The sequence below is a fragment of the Bombina bombina genome, chromosome 5 (genome assembly GCF_027579735.1).
Source record: "Bombina bombina isolate aBomBom1 chromosome 5, aBomBom1.pri, whole genome shotgun sequence".
Taxonomy (NCBI): Eukaryota; Metazoa; Chordata; class Amphibia; order Anura; family Bombinatoridae; genus Bombina; species Bombina bombina.
In genome coordinates this window covers 1014842605-1014865728 of record NC_069503.1, presented here as the reverse complement: position 1 = coordinate 1014865728, position 23124 = coordinate 1014842605, and the positions used below count along the sequence as shown (strand labels likewise).

The window sequence follows — 23124 nt, the reverse complement described above, 5'->3', positions numbered from 1 at the left end:
AATGTTTAGGGTACCAAGCATAACTGTATCAATGATAGATTTAATTGCAAACAACTTTCTAATTTACTTCTATTACCAAGTTGTATTTGTTCTCTTGGTATCCGTTGTTGAAAAGCAGGGACCTAAAACTTGCACGTCTGGAGCACTATATGGCAGCAGTTTTGCAAGAATGTTATCCATTTGCAAAAGCACTAGATGGCAGCACTATTTCCTGACATGTAGTGCTCCAGAAACCTACCTAAGTATCTCTTCAACAAAGAATGAAGCAATTTTTATAATAAAAAGTAAATAGAAAACTTTTTAAAAATTGTATGTATGAGGTGTCTGAATCACAAAATAATTTTGGGGGTTTCATATCATTTTAAGGGACTATCCCAGCTTATAAAAAAAAAAAAAAAAAAAAAAAAAAACACACACACAGAGGAAGTTTGGCACTCAGCTAAGATTTAAAGCAAAACTGGAAGAGTAAGTTACAGCATCTGGCCAAATGGGTCAAGTTCAGGAACCACATCATGGTCTCTCCCCATCCTGGGTCCCTAATACAGCCAAACACTGCATGCTCTCAAACAAACTGGGAACCTCCCAAGGGTGCAAATGCTTAAAGGGACATTGAACCCAAATTTGTTCATTTGTAATTCAGAAAGAGCATGCAGTTTTAAGCAACTTTCTAATTTACTCCTATTATCAAATTTTCTTCGTTTTCTTGCTATCATTGGAAAAAGAAGGCATCTAAGCTTTTTTTGGTTTCAGTACTCTGGACAGCACTTTTTTTATTGGTGGATGAATTTATCCACCAATCAGCAAGGACAACCCAGGTTGTTCACCAAAAATGGTCCGGCATCTAAACTTACATTCTTGCATTTCAAATAAAGATACCAAGAGAATGAAGAAAATTTGATAATAGGAGTAAATTCGAAATTTGCTTAAAATTTCATGCTTAATCTGAATCACGAAATTAAATTTTTGGGTACAGTGTCTCTAAGTAATCTCCCATTATACATACAAAACACAGCTATTCCAGCTTGTGCTTCATAATTACAAGAGATATATTTATCACTGAAGCATTGACTGCCATGGTAAAGAGTGCACCAAAACGGTATCATGCTTGACAAAGTCATGCAGACTAACAGCAGTAATTTGGAGATTTCCATCTTGGCTGAGTTCCTGATTCATCAGGCTACAATCATTAAGTTTACTGGCAAGGAGCACAGAGCACATACAACAATCTTGATAAAGAAACACCAAGCACTTGGTCATATTATGCTGCTGTACAAAGTAAACCAATGATAAAAATGCTTAAAGGGACACTGAACTCAAATTTTTTTCTTTCGCGATTCAGATAGAGCATACAATTTTAAGCAACTTTCTAATTTACTCCTATTAATTTTTCTTCATTCTCTTGCTATCTTTATTTGAAAAAGAAGGCATCTAAGCTAAGAAGCCAGACAATTTTTGGTTCAGGCTATGGACAGCACCAAAAATGGGCCAGCATCTAAACTTACATTTTTGCTTTTTAAATAAAGATACCAAAAGAATGAAGAAAATGTGATAATAGGAGTAAATAAGAAAGTTGCATGCTCCATCTGAATCACAAAATAATTTTTTTTTGGGTTCAGTGTCCCTTTAACCCCTTAAGGGCCAAGGACGTATCGGGCATGTCCTACAAAAAATGTCAGTTAGTGACCAAGGACGACCCTGTACGTCCTCAGGGGTTTCAAGCGTTGGTAGCGATCCCGATCACTTCCAAGGGGTTGCAGTGATGCCTCGCTACTAAGGAATCACTGTAATCCCTTTTAGTAGCCACCAATGCAGAGAGCCACTCTGTGGCCCTTTCTGCATCGGGCATTAATGGTGACGATTGTTGGTGGGTGGCCCACCCATCAATGTACCGGCATCTTGATCCGGTTGTGGAGTGTTTCTCCTCAGTAGGAGAAAGCGGCCGGGGAGGCAGGCTCGCTGGCGCAAAATAACGATTTATGCAGCCAAGTTTTTTGCATTGATGCCTAGGTGGGGACATACTGGCTGTTGGGAAGGGGATCTGGGAGGGAGGTAGGATGTTGATGGGGGGCAGCTACACTACAGAAAATATTCTATTTAAAAAAAAAAAAAAAAAAGAAAAAAGGACATTTCTGGGGCCAAACCTGCCAGTACCCAAGATGGCGGTAAATAGGTAGAGGGGGTGGGTTTAGAGAGCTGTATGTGGGGGGGATCCAACACTGCAGATTCAATTGAATGAAAAAAAGCTTGTTATTTTAGTACTGGCAGACTTTCTGCTAGTATTTAAGATGGCAGTGACAATTGTGAGGTGGGGGAGGGAAAAGAGCTGTTTGAGGGGGGTCAGGGAGGGTTCAGGGGGCGGGATGTGTCAGGTGGGAGGCTGATATCTACACTAAAGCTTAAATTAACCCTACAAGTTACCTAAATTAACCTCTTCACTGCTGGGCATAATACAAGTGTGGTATGCAGCGGCATTTAGCGGCCTTCTAATAACCAAAAACAACACCAAAGCCATATAGGTCTGCTATTTCTGAACAAAGGGGATCCTAGAGAAGCATTTACAACCATTTGTGCCATAATTGCACAAGCTGTAAATAATTTCAGTGAGAAGCCTAAAATTGTGAAAAATTTAACTATTTTTTTTATTTGATCGCATTTGGCTGTGAAATAGTGGCATGAAATATACCATAAAAGTTTAATTTTGACTTGAGTATCCCTTTAACGAAGCACACCAGGGCAAAAGGTGTAATAGGTGTGTTCCTGAGCTTTTTTGCATTGTCCTAAGGTACATTTTCAACTGTAACCTCTCTGCCTAAAAAAAAAAAAAAAAAGGTACCAATGCTAAGATTTCAAAATGCATTAATTTTCAAGACATTTAAGGGAAAAAAAACACAACAACATGTGAGAAAATATGAGAGAAAAGCAAATCAAGAGCAAAACTCTTTAAAACAAACCACTTCGCTATACAACAGATATTAGGCACTCACTGACTGTAAGATTGCTTGTTTCAAAGCATTACTCCTCACTTCCTGAATGTGAGCATTTCTCAGCTCCAGGGGTCACATGCTTAAGGGAAAAGGAGACACAGTAGCGCTTTTATCAGGATCCAAACACTGGAGCTTTTGAAACTAATACTCACAATACTATAGGCCAAATAGGTTTCCAACATGAAAAGAAAAAAGCAAAAAAAAAAAAGAAAAAAGCTAAAAAAAAAAAAAAAAAAAAAAAAAAAAAAAAAGAAAAAAGAAAAAAAAAAATTTGTTGTTTTCTTTTTATTAAACAAATTATTTATCTTCATCAGGAATTTTCAATATTGAGAAATATACATTTGAAAAACATAAGAGATTTCCATTTCCCTTTTAGATTGTAATATAAAACATATTTAATTACTTGCAGTACTAAAAAAATGAAAAAATAATAATAATAATAATAATAATAATAATATATATACACACAGTATATATATATATATATACACATATATATATATATATATATATACATATACATATATATATATATATATATACCGTATTGTTCTGAGTATAGGCCGCACTTTTTTCCCCTGATGTAAGTCTCTAAATCAGGGGTGCGGCCTATACTCAGTATCTTACAGTGAAAGGTCCGGGTGGGGCTTAGGTTGAAGCGCTGATGTTGCAGGGAGGGGTCCGGGCACACCCTGGACAATTTGTGTGAGTACAGTTTTTAGACTTTTGCCCCCATAGTACTGGTAATTCCTCCTGTTAAAGGAGGGTGAGTCAGGATTGATGAGGAGGGGGTTGTGTGAGGAAAAAGGGGGCTCTGATTGGTGAGAAGGGCTGAGGGGAGGCTTATGTAAGGTAGGGATAGTGTTAATAGTGTGAGTAGTGGGCACTGCTTTAGGGAAGTAGTGGGTTAAAAGGAAGCAGCCTGTGAGGGTTATGAGGGGGCTATGTGTGTACAAGGGAGGAGGGTAAGGAGACTTAGGGTATCTGTCAGGGCTGTGTGTGAAGGGGGTGAGAGAGGCTGAGGGAAGGCTTATGTAAGGTAGGGGTAGTGGTAATAGTGTGAGTAGTGGGCACTGCTTGAGGGAAGGAGTGGGTTAAGAGGAGGCAGCCTGTAAGGGTTATTTCTTAAAAATGGCACCAAACTTTAAGGGTGCGGCTTATACTCGGAACAATACGGTATATATATATATATATATATATATATATATATACATATATATACATACACACACACACACATATACACATACATATACACATACACACACACTCGCACAAGGATCTACAACTAATTGAAATGGCTAATAGATTCACACAGCGGGGTTATCCTCCAAAACTTCTGGCACAACAAAAAACACAACTATTGACCAATCAAGATACTAATAGGGATGATAAAAATACCCCTAGGGTGACCTTTGTGACCACCTATACTGGGGACAAACAGAAAATCAGCCAATAACTACAGGACAATTGGCATGTCATTAACACAGACCCGCCTTACCGTTTCAACAAATGCCCCCACCCCGCATTGGCTTTAGGAGATCCAGATCCCTAAGGGACATATTGGTAAAAACTGACCCAGTTAAGAGTTATACCAAGGGTACCTGGCTCAAATTGGATAAAAAAGGTGTATTTAGGTGCATCGGCTGCACTACGTGTAGTGCCTTAACAACTGGCAATTACTTCACGCACCCACATAAGAGGAAAAAGTACTACCACAAATACAGATTAACTTGGTACCACTACACATATAGTTTATTTGCTACACTGTATTTGTGGTCTTTTTTACGTGGGTAAAACGACAGATGACCTACGCACAAGAATGGCTAACCATCGGTCGGCCAACAGATTGGCTATAAAAAAAAAATGGAACTTCAGAGCAACCGTTGGCACGCCATTTCGCCAACTGCAACCACACAGTCAAGGCTCAGGTACACTATTATTGACCATGTCCCTCCCCTTAGCAGGGGGGGTGACAGAAATACCCTTCTACTTAGAAAGGAAGCCCGCTGGACCTATACTCTGGAGACCCTAATACCAAAAGGGCTCAATACACATCTAGATTGGCAGGTGTGTTTGTGATTTTTGACTTTGGGACTATCAATTTCCAGTTTGACAGCTCTAATATGTATTTACGTTTACAAATGTTTACAATGCTTGATTAATTGTAGTTCATATTTGTGATATACAATGAAGTATGTCTGATTTAATCTGCTCTTACATCCTCCCATATTTCATCCACTGGAGGGTCTGCCACCTTATCATTGTATTGTATAACTTGTATTATATAACTTTCAATGTACTATATAACTTTCATTGACAATCCCCTAGGATGATTTTTACATGCACATAGCCAACCAGGTGCCGCTTCTGACCACATTACAGACATCCCAACCTGCAAAAACTAATTTCAGGGAGGTGGCTTCTCCCGCTACTGCGCTGCCACCCCTCCCAGTCATATATTGGACACCTTGAAACCCTAAATAAGATAGATTTTTCATTAAAATAGCTTCCCAGTTCCCACTAAAGTCACATAAAAAAGTAGCTTTATTGCACAACCACATACAACAAACCTATTTTCCAGTGATTGTACGCTTGTTGAGTGCTCAAATATTTTAGAATATGAAGTTTAATTACGTGCAGTAAATAAGGTAGTATTTGTGTTTTATTAAAATCAGTGGGGGCTTTTTGGTTACTGATGCATCCCAGCAACTAAAGACATTCCTTAAAGAAACACTTTTCCGGATTTGGGCCACATTGGATCATGGTACTTGGCGTTTCAGGGAGATTGCATTCCATTTGCTGGCATCAGGGAGCCGCTATTACAATCAGGGAGACTCCCTGAACTTCAGGGAGACTTGGGATGTCTGACATTACATGCTTTGCTATTTTTTACATCAGGCACGGGCTTTACTTGTTGCTTGGCTGACATTTCTTTTTACTTCTTTTATCGTTATTTAATAAGTCCCTTCTCAGCGCTGTAATTTAAATGCTTATGGTAGCTGTTTGATTGGGTTGCTATGGCAACTGACCGGTAACGCTGCCTTGCTGCTTACAATGACATTCCCGGTTTTTCTCTCCCCCTCCCCCCCCCCCCCGATGTTTCACAGCGCTGGAGAACAAAATGGACCTTGATATGTGACTATATACATGCACATCGCTAAATGTAATAAGTAGTAAACTGACAAATGTAACAATTGAATACATAGCGCCGTGATGTTGCACTTCTCTGTGCATAACTACTCTCCATTGTCTACTACTGTTTTGCTACATAGTTTTATGGCCCCTTTTCTTGTATACATGGGTTGCCATGACAACCAGCAGACAGAGCCTTTTGAATTTCCCGTTTGCACTTTACCTATGTATTTATGTGCTTTCATGATTTATTGATTTCATGTTTAAAGATGCTGATCTTATTTGGATAGAAACTTTGATTTGTTCTATACAATGTATTTAACTTATACATTTTGTATTGCCCTGCTTATGACCAATCTTGTCCTGCTGTTCATTTTATGTATTTATGTTCACTATTTTTGCTGTTTGGGTCTGACTCATTTGTTGCCATGGGGGTGTACTCACTTGTGGGAGGCACCTTTCTGTGGAGAGCATGTGATTGGCTGGCCCACCTTTATAAGGGTGTCTGGTGTGGGTTTTTGCATGTCTGAGGAAGGGGCTAATCCCCCGAAAACGGAAAACGTTCACATAATTGGAATAAAACTTTGAAAAGTCCTGGTGAGTGCAATATATATATATATATATATATATATATATATATATATATATATATATATATATATATATATATATATATATATATATATATATATATATATATAATATGAGCACTCTCACTTCAAAACTTCTGCAGCCAGGGTGCTAGTGGATAATAGGTATATATGGCAAGAAACTTGCACTCGCTGGACTTTTTCAAAGTATAAAAATTTAATGTGACGTTTCGGAGATAGAGTATCCCCTTCCTCAGACCGTCTGAGAAACGTCCCCCTTCCTCAGAGTATCCCCTTCCTCAGAAACGTCACATTAAATTTTGATACTTTGAAAAAGTCCAGTGAGTGCAAGTTTCTTGATAGATTATATATATATATATATATATATATATATATATATATATATATATATATATATATATATATATATATATATATATATCACAATACACATACAATATATATAACAAAAAAGCTGTGTTTTGATATAAGACCAGTGAGTGCCAGCTTTTTTGTTACTTGTATTCTACATGTCCTATTTGTCCTATATTCGTGTCATTTTAAATGTTGAAAATTGGAGACTTTCCAATTCCTGTTAAAAGTAGTAGAGCAGACTCCAGACTTAAAAGGGACACGAAAACCAACATTTTTCTTTCATAATGTAGGTAGAACATACAATTTTAAACAAATGTCCAGTTTACTAATATCAAATTTGCTTCATTCTTTAGGTATCATTTGTTGAAGGAGCCACAATGCACTACTGGTTTCTAACTGAACAAATGGGCGAGCCAAAGACAATCGGTATATTTATGAAGCCACCAATCAGCAGCAAGGTTGTTTGCTGCTCCTGAGCTCTCCTAGATAAACCTTTTCAGCAAAGGATAACAAGAGAATGAAGCAAATTAAATAATAGAAGTAAATTGGAAAGTTATTTAAAATTGTATGCTCTGTCTAAAGCATGAATGTCTAATTACTGTCCCTTTCACACCGCTGCATTCCATAAAGCCATTGTAGCACACTCAAGTGACCCATTTATAAATTTTCTTTAAATTTCCTCAGCAGAGACTTACCTAGCTTAAAACATTTTTTCATATTTGTACAACTAACATAATTTAACAAAAATGCATCTGCATGGTATGTTCAGGCTAACCTTTGCTTTAATGCATCATTCTATCTAGAATGTGTTTAGGTTTTAACATCCCTTTAACAAATCCAACAGACAACTTATTTCATCTGCATCTTTCCTAGACCCCAAGGAGTTGCTAAATACCTAGAATTGTCTAAATACGTACTGGAAGAACAGATCACATGCTCACACACACTCACCAATTCCACTTCATAACTAAGAGGAAATATGTCTCATTCAACTTCAAATTCTAATATAGCGTATTCATTTTAACATTAATCAGGCAAATTACCCTTTTATCTAGCACTCAGGCTACCCCTACCAAGTACATTTACTTACAAATGTGATATTCCCTTAAAAAAAAAAAAAAAAAAAAAAAAAATCCCTAAAGGGCACATTTAGTGCATACTGCAGCACTTTGATATAGACAATTCCCACTGTTTTATGAGTGAACAAAAAAAGACAAGTCTGCATTTCAGTAAGAAATGCTTTGAGTACAATATATTTTTGATATAAAATTCTCAAGATTTTAATATAAAGATCAATAAAAAAACAAAAACTCGAATGATAAAAACAAGGTTTAAACACATAGCTTAAAGTGAATGTAAACTTTCATCAATTAGTGCCCGTTATTTAAAAATAGGGGCACTTTCATTGATAAGAGTTTACATTGTACCGTATTTTTACAAATACTTACTTTTTACTTCTTCCAAGCCGGATCGGCAGCCCCCGCCTGCAGGTCCGTCACCAATAACAAAGCCGGCTTGCTCCCATCACGGCTCCCCCACCACCACCCGAGCATCCATCTCGTGAGGCCCTGCCGTGATTGGAGGAAGCCGGTTTCGTCATTGGTGACGTATTTACAAAGGACCTGCATGCGGGGGATGCCGATCCGGCTTTGAAGAAGTTAAAAGGTATTTGTAAAACATGGTGCAACGTAAACCTTCAGCAATGAAAGTGCCCCTGTTTTTAATAGTATATTTAAAAACCAGGCACTAATTGATGAAAGTTTACATTTACTTTAAAGTGAAAGTCAATCCTAGCGTTTTACAAACGCTAGGATTGACTATTGAAACAAATAAAGGGGACTTTCATTCATGAAGTCTAAGATACTTCATGCAGAAAGCTTATTTGTTTCAATCGATCGCCGTTTTTAGTTGCTGCTACGGCAGCCCACGTCTAAAAACTTTTTTTTTTGCTAAAAAGGTGAAATTTTCACCTCTTAGCCAAAAGCCGTGTGGTAAATCCGGCTTGGCGCCCATCAGAGACGGATTTACCGCACGGCTATTGGCTAAGAGGTGAAAACGTCACCCTTTAGCAAAAAAAATTTGGAGCCATGGGCTGCTGTAGCAGCTAAGAACGGCAATCGATTGAAACAAAATAAACAAATGAAAGTCCCCTTTGTTTCAAAAGTCAATCCTAGTGTTTGTAAAACGCTAGGATTGACTTTAACTTTAAGTCCTACTTGGGAGCTGCAAGCCTTAAAAGGGACACAAAACCCATTTTTTTCCTTTCATGGAAAGTGGTTTAAAACTGTATGCTCTATATGAATCATGAAAGAAAAACATTTGGTTTAATTTATATTTAAAAGGAACATTAAAACACCTCTTCCTTGAGTCAAAACGGTGCTTTGTTCCACACTCCCAAGAGAGGCCAAAAAGCAATATCTGTAACCTATATTTGTAGCAAAAATTGCTTTTTGGCCTCTCTAGGGAGTGTGGGACAAAGTATAATTTTTACACAAAAGTTAGTTATGTTTAAAAGGACCACTCAATGCAGTAGAATTACATAATTAACAAGTATGTATTAAAAAGACAATGCAATAGAATTTAATCTGTCAGGAAACAATGTACTGCTTACTTGAAATTCAAATTTATATTTTCTCCCATTTTCCGGCCCCCTGCATCATGTGACAGACATCAACCAATCATAGACTAGTATACGTATACTCTGTGAGCTTGTGCACATGCTCGGTAGGATTTTGTTCCCCAGAAAGTGTGAATATATAAAGACTGTGCAAAATTGTATAATGGAAGTAAATTGGGAAGTGTCTTAAAACTGCATGATCTACCTGAATCATAGAAGTTTATTTTGATTTGAGTGTCCCTTTAAGATCATTTTAATGCTCCCCAATGAGGACATGGCTGGTCAGACAATCAAAGAGGCAGTTGCCCATGATAATCCCTAGTTGTGCTTGTAGCTCTGTAACAAGATGGGACACAGCATCTGGTACATAGGAATGAGTCTTAACTATGCAGAGAGACAGACATTATAAAGTGACAGGTCTCAATTTCTAGTCTTGTGAGCACAATATTTAAGAAGCCCTGATCTATATAACAGATATACAATCTACCTGTCAACTAAACTACTCAATTATTGTCAAAGTAGTTGTAGTAGTTTCTATGAATTAAGACTAGAAGTTTATTCCATTAATACAACCATCAAGACATTGGCTTGTATACAGTGAAATATGCACATGAGCTTTAAAATATAAAATGTAACATCTAAGAATACATTGCCAAAAAGTCAACTCGCAATGCTGATAAGAGCCAAGTGAAGCTTAGAATTTAAAAAAAAAAAAAAAAAAAAAGTGAAGGTTAGAAAGATGCTAGCCAGACACCTAAACAGCACTGAATAATTGTGATATATAGATAAGTCCAGTGAAAGTTTTCCTATGAATATAAAAGGACAGTAAACATCTTAACATGTTAAAATAAAATGGTTTACTTATATGTAGAAAAACCTTATACCTGTACTTTCATTGTTTATTTTGCCACCTATTCATGTAATCTAACTCTGAAAATTGTGGCTTTTCTAATTATCAGACCTGGAAAAGAACGAAAAAGGTGTATCAAGGCTAACCCCTCTACATATCTCCTTAATTGGCTTTAAAAGGGACATTGAACAGCTGGGTACAGTAGCAAGGTTACTATTCACCATGCTAGTGTTTTTCCTTCTGTACCTGCAGTTCTCTTAAAAGCTTCATATTTTAACCCATTACAGGAGCCAGTTGGTAAAGCTCTGCATCTTTCCACTGGGTGCCGCCATCTTGTAGCGCGAGTATTGTTTCATCATGTCATAGAAGCAGTGAGCTTCACAGATCAGTGATGTTGCACTTGGGTTTATCTCGCACAATAGAAAGCAGAAGTTTACATATTTAGAGGGGGTTTTTTTTTTGTTTTTTTTGTTTTTTTTTAACAGTTTATAAGTTACATAACAAATATAAAAAAAGCCCTTAGGAATAATATAGAGAAATGTAGCCACTGAAAAATGTACAGCTCCTGCTCTGTATTGTGCACTCTAAGGTGAAGTGTTGCACAGTAATGCTTGACAGACAACAATATAGCCGATATGTGAGTGCGCACGGCTTCAGTGTGCATGAATACTTATAACTCCAAGATGGCGGCGCCCAGTGTGAAGATGCAGTTTCACTAATCAGTACTTGTAAACTGTTAAAATAAGAGAAAGGCATTAAAGAGATCTGTAGGCACAAGAGAAAAACCAATAGCAAGGTGACTAGTCTCCAAATTAAATTAGTTGTGCCCAGCGTATGAATGTCCCTTTAACGGATAACAGCTGCAAAACAATGCACTTTATACTAACAATATGACTGTGCTTAGCCTTGCTGTCTGCTGACTCAAGTCCTAATTGGCTCCTCCAAATAAGGCAAATGGTGGGTGGAGTTTGACTACTGAAAAACAAATGCAGCAAACAAGATGTTAATTTGCTCTAAAAATTATTTAAAGTTATATTTAACAGTAAATAAAAGCTAGACATAATGTATGGAAAGCAAAGATTAGCCTGTAGTATGTAGATGTGTTTATTACAATTATATTATTTTTTGTAAACATTAAAGATATAGATGTAAAGGTTGAGGTGACAGTAAATTTGCACAATCTGATAAAACTATACAGAATCAATGCATTAAAATTAAATGGACCGTCATTTACCATTTTTAATTGAACATGTACTGTAACCTAATCTTATGAGTTTCATTGTTTTATTACATTACCCTACTCCGGCCGCCCACCAGAAAATCATTTTTTTTTTTCTCAAGCGGTGACGTTTCCACCTAGTATCCAATAGCCACGCTTCATTCTCTTGTTATCCTTTGTTGGAAGAGCAGTAATGCACTACTGGGAACTAGCTGAACACATTGTGTGAGCCAATGACAAGATGCATATACGTGCAGCCACCAATCAGCAGCTAGCTCCCAGTAATATATTGCTGCTGCTCCTGAGCCTACCTAGGTATTCTTTTTAAACAAAGGATACCAAAACAACAAAGCAAATTAGATCATAAAAGTACATCAGATTTTTCTTTTGAAATTGCATGCTCTGTCTGAATCATGAAAGTTTAATTTTGACTTTACTGTTTAAAAGCAATACCTTATTCTACAGCAGGGATGGGGAACCTTGGCCCTCCAGATGTTTCAGAACTACATTTCCCATGATGCTCAACTGGACTGCAGAATGCCTACGCATCATGGGTAATGTAGTTCTGAAACATCAGGAATGCCAAGGTTCCCCATCCCTGTTCTACAGATATGAGTTTAATTTAAAATATGTTAATGCTGGCATATTAACTTCCTTAAAGTAATTAAAATAACTGAATTATCATGTATTTCCTTTGTGACTATGAATAGCCTGTTCATTAAAAGGGACATGAAATTCAAAAATTTACTTTTGTGAATCAGATAGAGCACACAATGGTGAATACTTTTCCAATGTACTTATATTATCCAATTTGATTTGCTCTTGGTTTCCTTATTAAAAAGCATACCTAGGTAGGCTCACAGAGCTGGGAGCTAGCTGCTTATTGGAGACTGCTCATATATGCCTATTGTCATTGGCTTACTGATGTGTTCAGCTAGCTCCCAGGAATGCACTGCTGATCCTTCATTACAGGATACCAAGAAAATAAAGCAAATTTGATAACAGAAGTAAATTGGAAAGTTGTTTAAAATGGTTTTATCTGAATTATGAAAGACAATTTTTGTGTTTCATGTCCCTTTAAAAATACAATAAAAATCAGATCATATCCTGAAAATACTGTCTTACTTCCCTTTGGTATATTAAGCAATAGCAGAATGCAAGTCAGGAGCTAGCTGTGATACAACTTCCTGTTAATGGCAAGAAACATGATCCTTCTCTCTTGTAGAGTCTCATCAAAGGGACATCACACAAATATTTGTTATATGTAATAAAATACTCAGATTATTAGCCTGGTAATAATGTTTAAAAAAAGGTTAGTCGTTTAAATATTAAAGAAAATGTGTAAAAAATATTAATATCTAAAGTTTTTGTTTCTGCACTGTTGTAACGAAAGTATTTGAAATCTTATCCTCTATTTAGGAGAATTAGGGACAGTTATAAAATGTGCTAATTTGTCACTTTTAAAAAACAATGACTGTGGGGAACATAGCAGTGTAAGACTTGTGATGTCTATAGGCTGTACTTCAAATTCTCCCAGAAACAGGAAAGCTCACATAAAATTACAGGAAAATGAGACAAAATAATATTACAGTCTCCAAGTGTTTAATGCTTCATTAAAGTGACATGAAACACAACATTTTCATTTTGTGATTACGATAGAGCACGTTATTTCAAACAACATTTTAATTTAGTTCTATTATCAAATTTGCATCATTCTCTTGGTATCCTTTGATGAAAGTGCAGCAATGAACTACTGGAAAATAGAGCAAGTGTCGGGTGATTGATCTTGCGACTTCTGAAGTGGCCGAGAGAGGAAAAAGAGGTTTTTGCTTCTTAAATCTGTGCAGCAGGCTCACTTATGCAAACCTGCTCCACATAGCCAAAAAAGCTTGCAATGCAGCTTAATAAATCTACCAGTGGTTGGCAATGCTGTAATGCACTATCCCTTTAAATAACAAGTTCTACTACTTCAAGAGATTTTAATGACTGCTTGCCCCCTAGCACCCTTTCTGAAGCATTGTAAGGGATACTACACTAATAAATTATCATCTTTTATATAAAATACAGTGAATTTATTGGAGTCTTTTTGTACCTGGCCAACTGGTAAATGTATATTAAATGAGATAATTTAGAGTGTCATGTATATATTTTTAATTCCATGTTAGTGGAAATGTATATCCCTGAATAGAAGAAGCTAGGCAGCTTTAAAATACATCTGTACATACAAAGAGAATTTACCACAAATATGTTATCACAAAATATCTGCAATATCAGAGTATAAAAGATAAAACTTTCATTCAAAAAGCTATACCATTCTTATATTACCCATTCTCTTTAATGTATTTACAAACATTATAGAACCCTCCCTGATCATCTGTTTAAATGGTAACTAGTGGTCACACAAGAGATGCAGTTAATGGTAAACATATTATTAATACTTTATCAATGAAAAAAAGAGAACTACTTTAATTGCAAATGTAACATTTTGAATTTGCATTTTGTCTCATAATCCCATTCTTATGTAGATTGTTACTAGGCAATGGTTTATGCATTTAGTAAATATTATTCAATTGTACCAGAATACGTTGCCACTATAAAAATGATTATCCAAACAAATAATTTTCTATGTTTTATCAATGGGAAAGAAAATATTAATACACAAGACGCTATGTATTAAATCACATAATATAAAAACCACACCACCCTTCTGGCACTGTGTTTTATAGTATCCCATGCCCGTTCTTCCAGATTACCGCACCTTCCCGGGATGATTTTGTGATGACGGTGATGATGTGGTTCGGTATTCACGGACAGGCAAGTATATAGCTTAGTAGACCACGGCCATCCTAGCACACAAACCGTCACGTGATCCAGTCAGCTGACAGCACAGAACGTCAAAACCCGAAGAAAGTGGGTGGGACATAGAGTAACATAAAGAGTTAAGAAGGCGCAGAGCGTCGGTCTGGTTTTTATCAGCGGCCCCTTGAGGCAGGGAGACTTTTAACAATAGTTAATTAATCGCAAAATGGCCGTAACCTTGTTTATTTTTGTCAGTCGGCCTCGGCTCTGCACATTTTCTCGTCAGTGTATGCAAAACCATCAACGTTTTGTTATCCTACCTATGCTTTGTGTATTTTCTATTAGAAAAATATTACGTTAGGTATTTTTTATATGCCCTCCTTTTCTTACCAAAAGAGGGGTCATGTCATGAGAGACTTAATTGCAAGAAAGATTCCTGAAAATCTGTGGAGTGGCGCATATATACTCGAAACCTATATAAAATATGTTCCCAACTACCAATTTTCATATGCCGCCATGTATTGCATGACAATTACAAAACTATGTGTAAACCAAAATATTTCTCATAATTCATACATAATTTTAAACAACTTTGCAATTTACTTGTAACTGCTCTAGAAATAGAGCAGTTTGAGTTATTAATCAGGATTGGGGTTTCTACAGGGGCTGAGGCCTACGTGCACAATGCTGACGTTGGCTTCTTATTCGGCCAGCTACTTATTAACTGAAGTTGGCTTCTTATTCATTTAGCTTCTTATTGGTCAACTGATTACAATCAGCCCAAAAATATGTAGAAACAAAATATCTATAATTATTTTTATTTTAAATAAAATAAACTTTCCCGAAACCAAACAAACTTAAAGGGACACTAAACCCCAAAAAAATCTTTCATGATTCAGGTAGAGAATACAATTTTAAACAACATTCCAATTTACTTCTATTATCTAATTTGTTTTATTCTTTAGATATCCTTTGCTGAAGAAATAGCAGTGCACAATGGTGAGCCAATCACATGAGGCATCTATGTACAGCCACCAATCAGCAGCTACTGAGCATATCTAGATATGCTTTTCCGCAAAGAATATCAAGAGAATAAAGTAAATTAGATAATAGAAGTACATTAGAAAATTAAATAAAATTGAATGCTCTTTCTAAATCATGAAAGAAAAAATTTGGGTTCCATGTCCCTTTAAATTTTATACAAATACTTGTTATATTGCAATAAACAGATGGTAAACATGGCACAATTTTGGTTATGTTTTGAATAAGTAACTTGTATATTGAAAGAGTTAAAATCATTTTGGCCACTGATTTATGTAAGGCTATATACAGGGTGTGAGCCCCTTCAAAGAATCCTTGTGTTTTCAGCCTGACCCAATGCCTTTTTATGGCAAACTGGTGCCAACCTTGCCACCTCATATATTTTACCTTTTCTGAATAAGTAACTGGTATTTTAAAAAGGTTAAAACCCTTTGGGCCACTCATTTCTGTGTGGATATATACAGGGCGTGAGCCCCTTCATACAATCCACATGTTTTCAGACTGGCCCAATGCCTTTTTATGGCAAACAAACTGGTGCCAACCTTGCCACTTCATATATTTTACCTTTTCTAAATAAGTAGTATTTTTAAAAGATTAAAACCCTTTGGGGCACTCATTTCAGACTGGCCCAACAGTTTCTATGGCAAACAAACTGATGCCAACCTTGACACTTCAATATTTCATCTGTTTTTTAATAATAAATGGAATTTTAAAAGGGTTAAAATCCTTTGGGCCACTCATTTCTGTGTAGAAATTTACATGGTGTGAGCCCTTTTATACAATCCATTTGTTTCAGACTGGCCCAATGGGTTCTATGAGAAACAAACTGGTGCCCACCTTGCCACTTCATATATTTTACCTTTTCCAAATAAGTATTTTAAAATGGTTAAAATCCTTTGGGCCACTGATTTCTATGTGGATATATAGGGTGGGAACCCCTTTATACGATCCACATGTTTTCAGACTAGCCCAAAGCTTTTTTTTTTGGCAAAGAAACCCTTTCAAAATACCAGTTACTTATTTAAAAAAGTTGGTACAAGTTTGTCAAAAAAGTGTTGGGCCAGGCTGAGAACATGTCTATCTTATGAAGTGGTTCATGCCCTGTAAATATCCATACCGAAATAGGTCTCACAAAGGACTTTAATCCTTTTAAAATACCGCTTACTTTTTTGAAAAGGTTAAAAAAAAATTTTAGGTGGCAATGTTGGCGCAAGTTAGTTTGCTATAGAAACCATTGGGACAGTCGTTAAAAAAAACAAGTGGATTGTATGAAGTGGCTTACACCCTGTATATATCACTATAGAAATCAGTGGCCCAAAATATTTTAACCCTTTCAAAGTACAAGTTACTTATTTAGAGAAGGTAAAATATATGCAGTGGCAAGGTTTGCACCTGTTTGTTTACTATAAAAAGTTGAGCCAGGCTGAGAACATGTATATCCTATAAAAGGGTTCAGGCCCTGTATATATCCACACAGGAATGAGTGTCCCAAAAGATTTTATCCCTTTTAAAATACCAGTTACTTTAGAAAAAAAAGTAAAATATATGAGATGGTAAGTTTGGCACCAGTTTGTTTGCCATAAAAAGTGTTGGGTCAAACTGAGAACATACCTATACTATGAAGGGGGTCGCCCCGGTATATATCTTCAGAGAAATAAGTGGCTCAAAAGATTTGAACCCTTTGAAAAAAAAAGTTACTAATTTAGAAAAGGTAAAATATATGAAGTGGCAAGGTTGGCACCCATTTGCCATAGAAACTTTTGGGCCAATCTAAAAATGTGTAGATTGTATGAAGAGGTTCTTGCCCTATATATATCCAGTTACTTATTCAGGAAAGGTAAAATATATGAAGTAGCAAGGTTGGCACAAGTTTGTATGCCATAAAAAGCGGACTAGGCTGAGAACATGTCTATCCTATGAAGGGGTTCACACCCTGTATATGTCCATACAGAAATTAATGGCCCAAATGATTTTAACCCTTTCAAAATAACAGTTACCTATTCAGAAAATGTAAAATATATGAATTAACAAGGTTGGCATCAGTTTGTTTGCCATAAAAGCACTTGGTCTGAAACATGTCTATTCTATGAAGGGGCTCACTCCCTGTATATATCCACACCGAAATGAGAGGCCCAAAGGATTTGAACCTTTTTAAAATACCAGTTACTTATTCAGAAAAGTTAAAATATTTGGAGTGGCAAGGTTGGCACCCGTTTGCCATAGAAACCCTTGGGCCAGTCTGAAAATATGTGGATTGTATGAAGGAGCTCACACCCTGTATATATCCTTACATAAATCAGTGACCCACAGGATTTGAACCCTTTCAATATACAAGTTACTTATTCAAAACATAACCAAAACTGTGCCATGTTTACCATCTGTTTATTGCAATATAACATGTATTTGTATAAAATGTAGGTTTGTTAAGGTTTTGGGAAAGTGTATTATTTTATATAAAATAAAAATAATGCTAGATATTTTGTTTATACATCTTTATTTGGCTGATTGTCATCAGTTGCCCAATAAGAAGCTAACTGAATAAGAAGTCAATTCAGCGAAGAAGAAGCTGGCTGAATAAGAAACTGGTTAAAAAGGAAGCCAACTTAAGCCTCGTCCTAACTGCTGAGGGGCCTATTGCAGCCAGTCTATACATAGGGGTAGATTTAACAAATGTCGGGCGGACATGATTCACTGTAGTAAATGCCTATAGTGATCATTGCACAAGCATTTTCTGGCAAAATACTTGTGCAATGCCGCCCCCTACCAATCAGCCGCTAGCAGTTTGTATCTGATCAGGATTATTAGTGCAGGTTGTCTATCCTCAAAAGCACTATACAGAGCAGTATCTATCGTATTATTTACTACTGAGTTACCTTTGGGGGGGCGCAACAAAAAGTTTTGCACCAGGGGCCTCAGTTGAGGTGGTCTACTACTCTGTGTTGCGCATTTAGGGTAAACAGCTTTGATGGGTAACTTGAGGTGTCTAAGGTCATAGTCAGGTTTATTAGTGTTGGGGGTCAGAGGAATGGCATTTGTGGTTAACTCAATTAAGATCTTTATTGTCATGTACCTTAGTAGCTTTTGTCATATTTCTGACCCACACCAGTTCAATGAAGATAGCCAATGCAGGTATTGAATCTGGGTCTGCAGTGTTGTAGTGCTGAAGCTTTACTTTTAAAGGGACATAAAACCTATTTTTTTTTTCTTTCATGATTCAGATAAAACATGTCATTTTAAACAACTTTCTAATTTACTTCTATTATTAGATTTTGTTAGTTCTCTTGGTATCTTAGATTGAAAGGAAAAAAACTTGCATAGCTGAATGACGATAAAGAAGCACTGGTGCCAAATAAAAATTACACCAGACAGGCATAATCAGAGAAAGGTAGAATAGCAACTGACGTGTTTCGGCTCTCCAGACGTAAGCTTAGTTGCTTGATAAAAACTACTCAAAGATCTAAAATACAAACTATGCTCTTATTGTACAGTCCTAAGGTGAAATCACAATTCCTACCTACACATGTTAACTAACTACGTGCTGAAGGGTTGTTTATTAAAGGGATATGAAACTTACATTTTTTTCTTTTATAATTCAGATAGAACATATAATTTTAAGCAACTTTCTAATTTACTCCTATTATTATTTTTTCTTCGTTCTCTTGGTATCTTTATATAAAAAAGCAGAAATGTAAGATTAGGAGCCAGCCCATTTTGGGTTCAGCACCCTGGGTAGCGCTTGCTTATTGCTGACTACATTTAGTGGAGAGAAGCCTTGGAAATATTAACATCTAACAATGAAATTGTAGTAAGGACCGCTAATAAAGGCGGCTCTGTAGTGGTCATGAATAGATCAGAATTTGTAAAAAAAAAAAAAAAAAAAAGGCTTAAGGCAATTGCAGATTTTATAGTTTTGGATCATGACCCTACCACAACATTTTGAAAATAAGTATGTCATTTAATTGATGATGGTAAAGAGCTATGCATTTTGTATCAAGCCACTCGTGAATAGTGAAACATCCAACCACTCCGATATTTAACCATCTTCCCAAGGTCCATAAATCCCTACATGATGTTAAGGGTCGATCTATAGTGAGTGGCATAGGGCCTTTTTTGGAACATCTATTGGAGTGGTTGGATGCAATTTTCAAAACCCGCTAGTACAGGATTTATGGATTTTTTTGCATGTCCAAGTTTGTTTGAAGGGGGGAATAGTGTTGGTTGAAAGTGGATGTGTGTTCACTGTATTCCTCAATTCCTCACAAAAAAAGGATTAATAGCAATACAATTCTTCCTGTATAAGTATTTTAGGCATGATCATATCTACTGTCCCTTTGTGTTTAGGGGCACAAGATTCCTCCTAATACACAACTATTTTGAGTTGGAGGGGGTGTTCTCCAGAGGTGTGAGACAGTAATTGGGGCCAAATTTGCCCCCTCCGATGCCAACCTATTTATGGGTAAGTGGGATCAGTCCCACATCTATTGGGATGGAAACCCCTTTGGGCAAGAGATAGTTGTGTATAAAAGGTACATAGATGGCCTGCTGTTCATCTGTCAAGACGAGGAAGACAAAGTCTTATAATTTGTTACATGAATGAACAATTCTTAAATTGGAATCAGGTTTACATTTGAACATAACCAGAAAAATATAAACTATTTGGATGTGATGCTACATGCAATACCGGATTTAGTGGTGGAATCAGAAGTTTATAAATATATAATACCTTGTTCAATGCAAAAAGTTGCCACCCGACCAGAGTATTCCAAGCTGTAGCCATAGGTGAATTTGTGCGTTTAAAAAGGAACTGCACAAGGGATGTGCAGTTTGAGGATAATGCACATCAACTAGTAAAAGGTTTACATGAACAGGGGTATTCTCATAAAATAATCCATGAAGCTAGACTTTCAGCACAAGGAATAGACAGGCGGATTCTTTTAACCCCTTAACGACCGAGGACGTGCAGGGTACGTCCTCAAAAAAAAGGCAGTTAACGCCTGAGGACGTACCCTGCACGTCCTTGGTGTGGAAAGCAGCTGGAAGCGATCCTGCTCACTTCCAGCTGCTTTCCGGTTATTGCAGTGATGCCTCGATATGGAGGCATCCTGCAATAGCCGTTTTAAGCCATCCGGTGCAGAGAGAGCCACTCTGTGGCCCTCTCTGCACCGGAGATCAGTGGCTTACAGCGTTGGTGTGTGGGAGCCGGACCGGGAGGCGGGTGGCGGCCATCGATGGCCCTAGTGGTGTGGAGGGGGGCGGGATCGTGGGCGGGGATGCCAGGGGGCGCGCACTGACGCACGCGCGTGCACGGGAGGGTGGGGGCGGGCGCGTGCACGGGGAGGGAGCGGGTGGGAACCGCTACACACAGAAAAAATAGTGTAGGAAAATGGAAAAAAATAGTATAAAAAAATAAACAAAGCGTATAATAAAGCAATCAGTTAGGTGGTGGGGTTGGTCTGTGGGGAGGGGGAAGCTACACTACAGAAAAAGCGGGCAAAAAATAAAAAAAAACATATTTTTTGCAAACTGGGTACTGGCAGACAGCTGCCAGTACCCAAGATGGCCCCCAATAAGGCAGAGGGGAGGGTTAGAGAACGGTTTTGGGGGGGATCAGGGAGGTTGGGGCTAAGGGGGGGGATCCTACACAGTAGCATATGTAAATATGCTAAAAAAATGTTTATTATTTTTAAAAACCCTTTTATTTTAGTACTGGCAGACTTTCTGCCAGTACTTAAGATGGCGGGGACAATTGTGGGGTGGGGGAGGGAAGGGAGCTGTTTGGGAGGGATCAGGGGGTGGGATGTTTCAGGTGGGAGGCTGATCTCTACACTAAAGCTAAAATTAACCCTGCAAGCTCCCTACAAACTCCCTAATTAACCCCTTCACTGCTAGCCATAATACACGTGTGAGACGCAGCAGCATTTAGCGGCCTTCTAATTACCAGAAAGCAACGCCAAAGTCATATATGTCTGCTATTTCTGAACAAAGGGGATCCCAGAGAAGCATTTGCAACCATTTGTGCCATAATTGCACAAGCTGTTTGTAAATGATTTCAGTGAGAAACCTAAAATTGTGAAATATTTTACGGTTTTTTTAATTTGATCGCATTTGGCGGTGAAATGGTGGCATGAAATATACCAAAATGGGCCTAGATCAATACTTGGGGTTGCCTACTACACTAAAGCTAAAATTAACCCTACAAGCTCCCTAAAAGCTCCCTAATTAACCCCTTAACTGCTGGGCATAATACACGTGTGGTGCGCAGTGGCATTTAGCGGCCTTCTAATTACCAAAAAGCAATGCCAAAGCCATATATGTCTGCTATTTCTGAACAAAGGGGATCCCAGAGAAGAATTTACAACCATTTATGCCATAATTGCACAAGCTGTTTGTAAATAATTTCAGTGAGAAACTGAAAGTTTGTGAAAAAATTGGTGAAAAAGTGAACGATTTGATCGCATTTGGCGGTGAAATGGTGGTATGAAATATACCAAAATTGACCTAGATCAATACTTTGGGATGTCTACTAAAAAAATGTATATACATATCAAGGGATATTCAGGGATTCCTGAAAGATATTAGTGTTTTAACGTAACTAGCGCTAATTTTGAAAAAACAAATGGTTTGAAAATAGCAAAGTGCTACTTGTATTTATGGCCCTATAACTTGCAAAAAAAGCAAAGAACATGTAAACATTGGGTATTTCTAAACTCAGGACAAAATTTAGAAACTATTTAGCATGGGTGTTTTTTGGTGGTTGTAGATATGTAACAGATTTTGGGGGTCAAAGTTAGAAAAAGTGTGTTTTTTTCCATTTTTCCTCATATTTTATAATTTTTTTTATAGTAAATTATAAGATATGATGAAAATAATGGTATCTTTAGAAAGTGCATTTAATGGCGAGAAAAACGGTATATAATATGTGTGGGTACAGTAAATGAGCGAGAGGAAAATTACAGCTAAACACAAACACCGCAAAAATGTAAAAATAGCCTTGGTCCCAAACGGACAGAAAATGGAAAAGTGATGTGGTCATTAAGGGGTTAAGGAATTAAAATAGAGCAGCTAGTGCTCCTTTTAACGGAGTGTCTTTTGTGACTAATTACTATATCTGTCACATTATTTGCAAACATTTCTCTATGTTGATGGCGGATGATGGCTTGGTGAAAGTAGTACGTAATGGATACAGATTTGCCTATTAGACAAATATATCAGTAGGCAATCTAGTATCCCTCACTTAGCTGAAAAGGCTGAATGGAAGATTCATCCTGGCGTTATTGTCACACACCTGATTGTTTTCATGATGTCATATTCTCTAGTCTCGTCTTTTTTCACGCCACGGTCGCATAATTTTTTGGCGACACGGTCAGAGGCGTAACTAGAAACCACAGGGCCCAGGTGCAAGAATCTAAGAAGGGCCCCCCAAAAAAGGTGAATTTGATACATATCTTTTTTTTTATTTTTTAACATTTAACACAGAAAAAAAGTGAATCAGATTACGTCTGCAAAAGGAGGTA

General features: G+C 37.1%; 1 protein-coding gene across 1 annotated transcript in view; it reads right to left on the bottom strand.

Moving 5' to 3' along the window:
• Window positions 1–14665, bottom strand: part of LOC128661095 (V-type proton ATPase subunit C 1) — a 229817-nt gene extending 215152 nt beyond the window's left edge. The window contains exon 1 of the mRNA XM_053715264.1: window positions 14529–14665. The gene's annotated coding sequence lies outside the window, so the exon portion shown is untranslated. The remainder of the gene's footprint in view (window positions 1–14528) is intronic.
• Between the last annotated feature and the right edge of the window lie 8459 nt (window positions 14666–23124).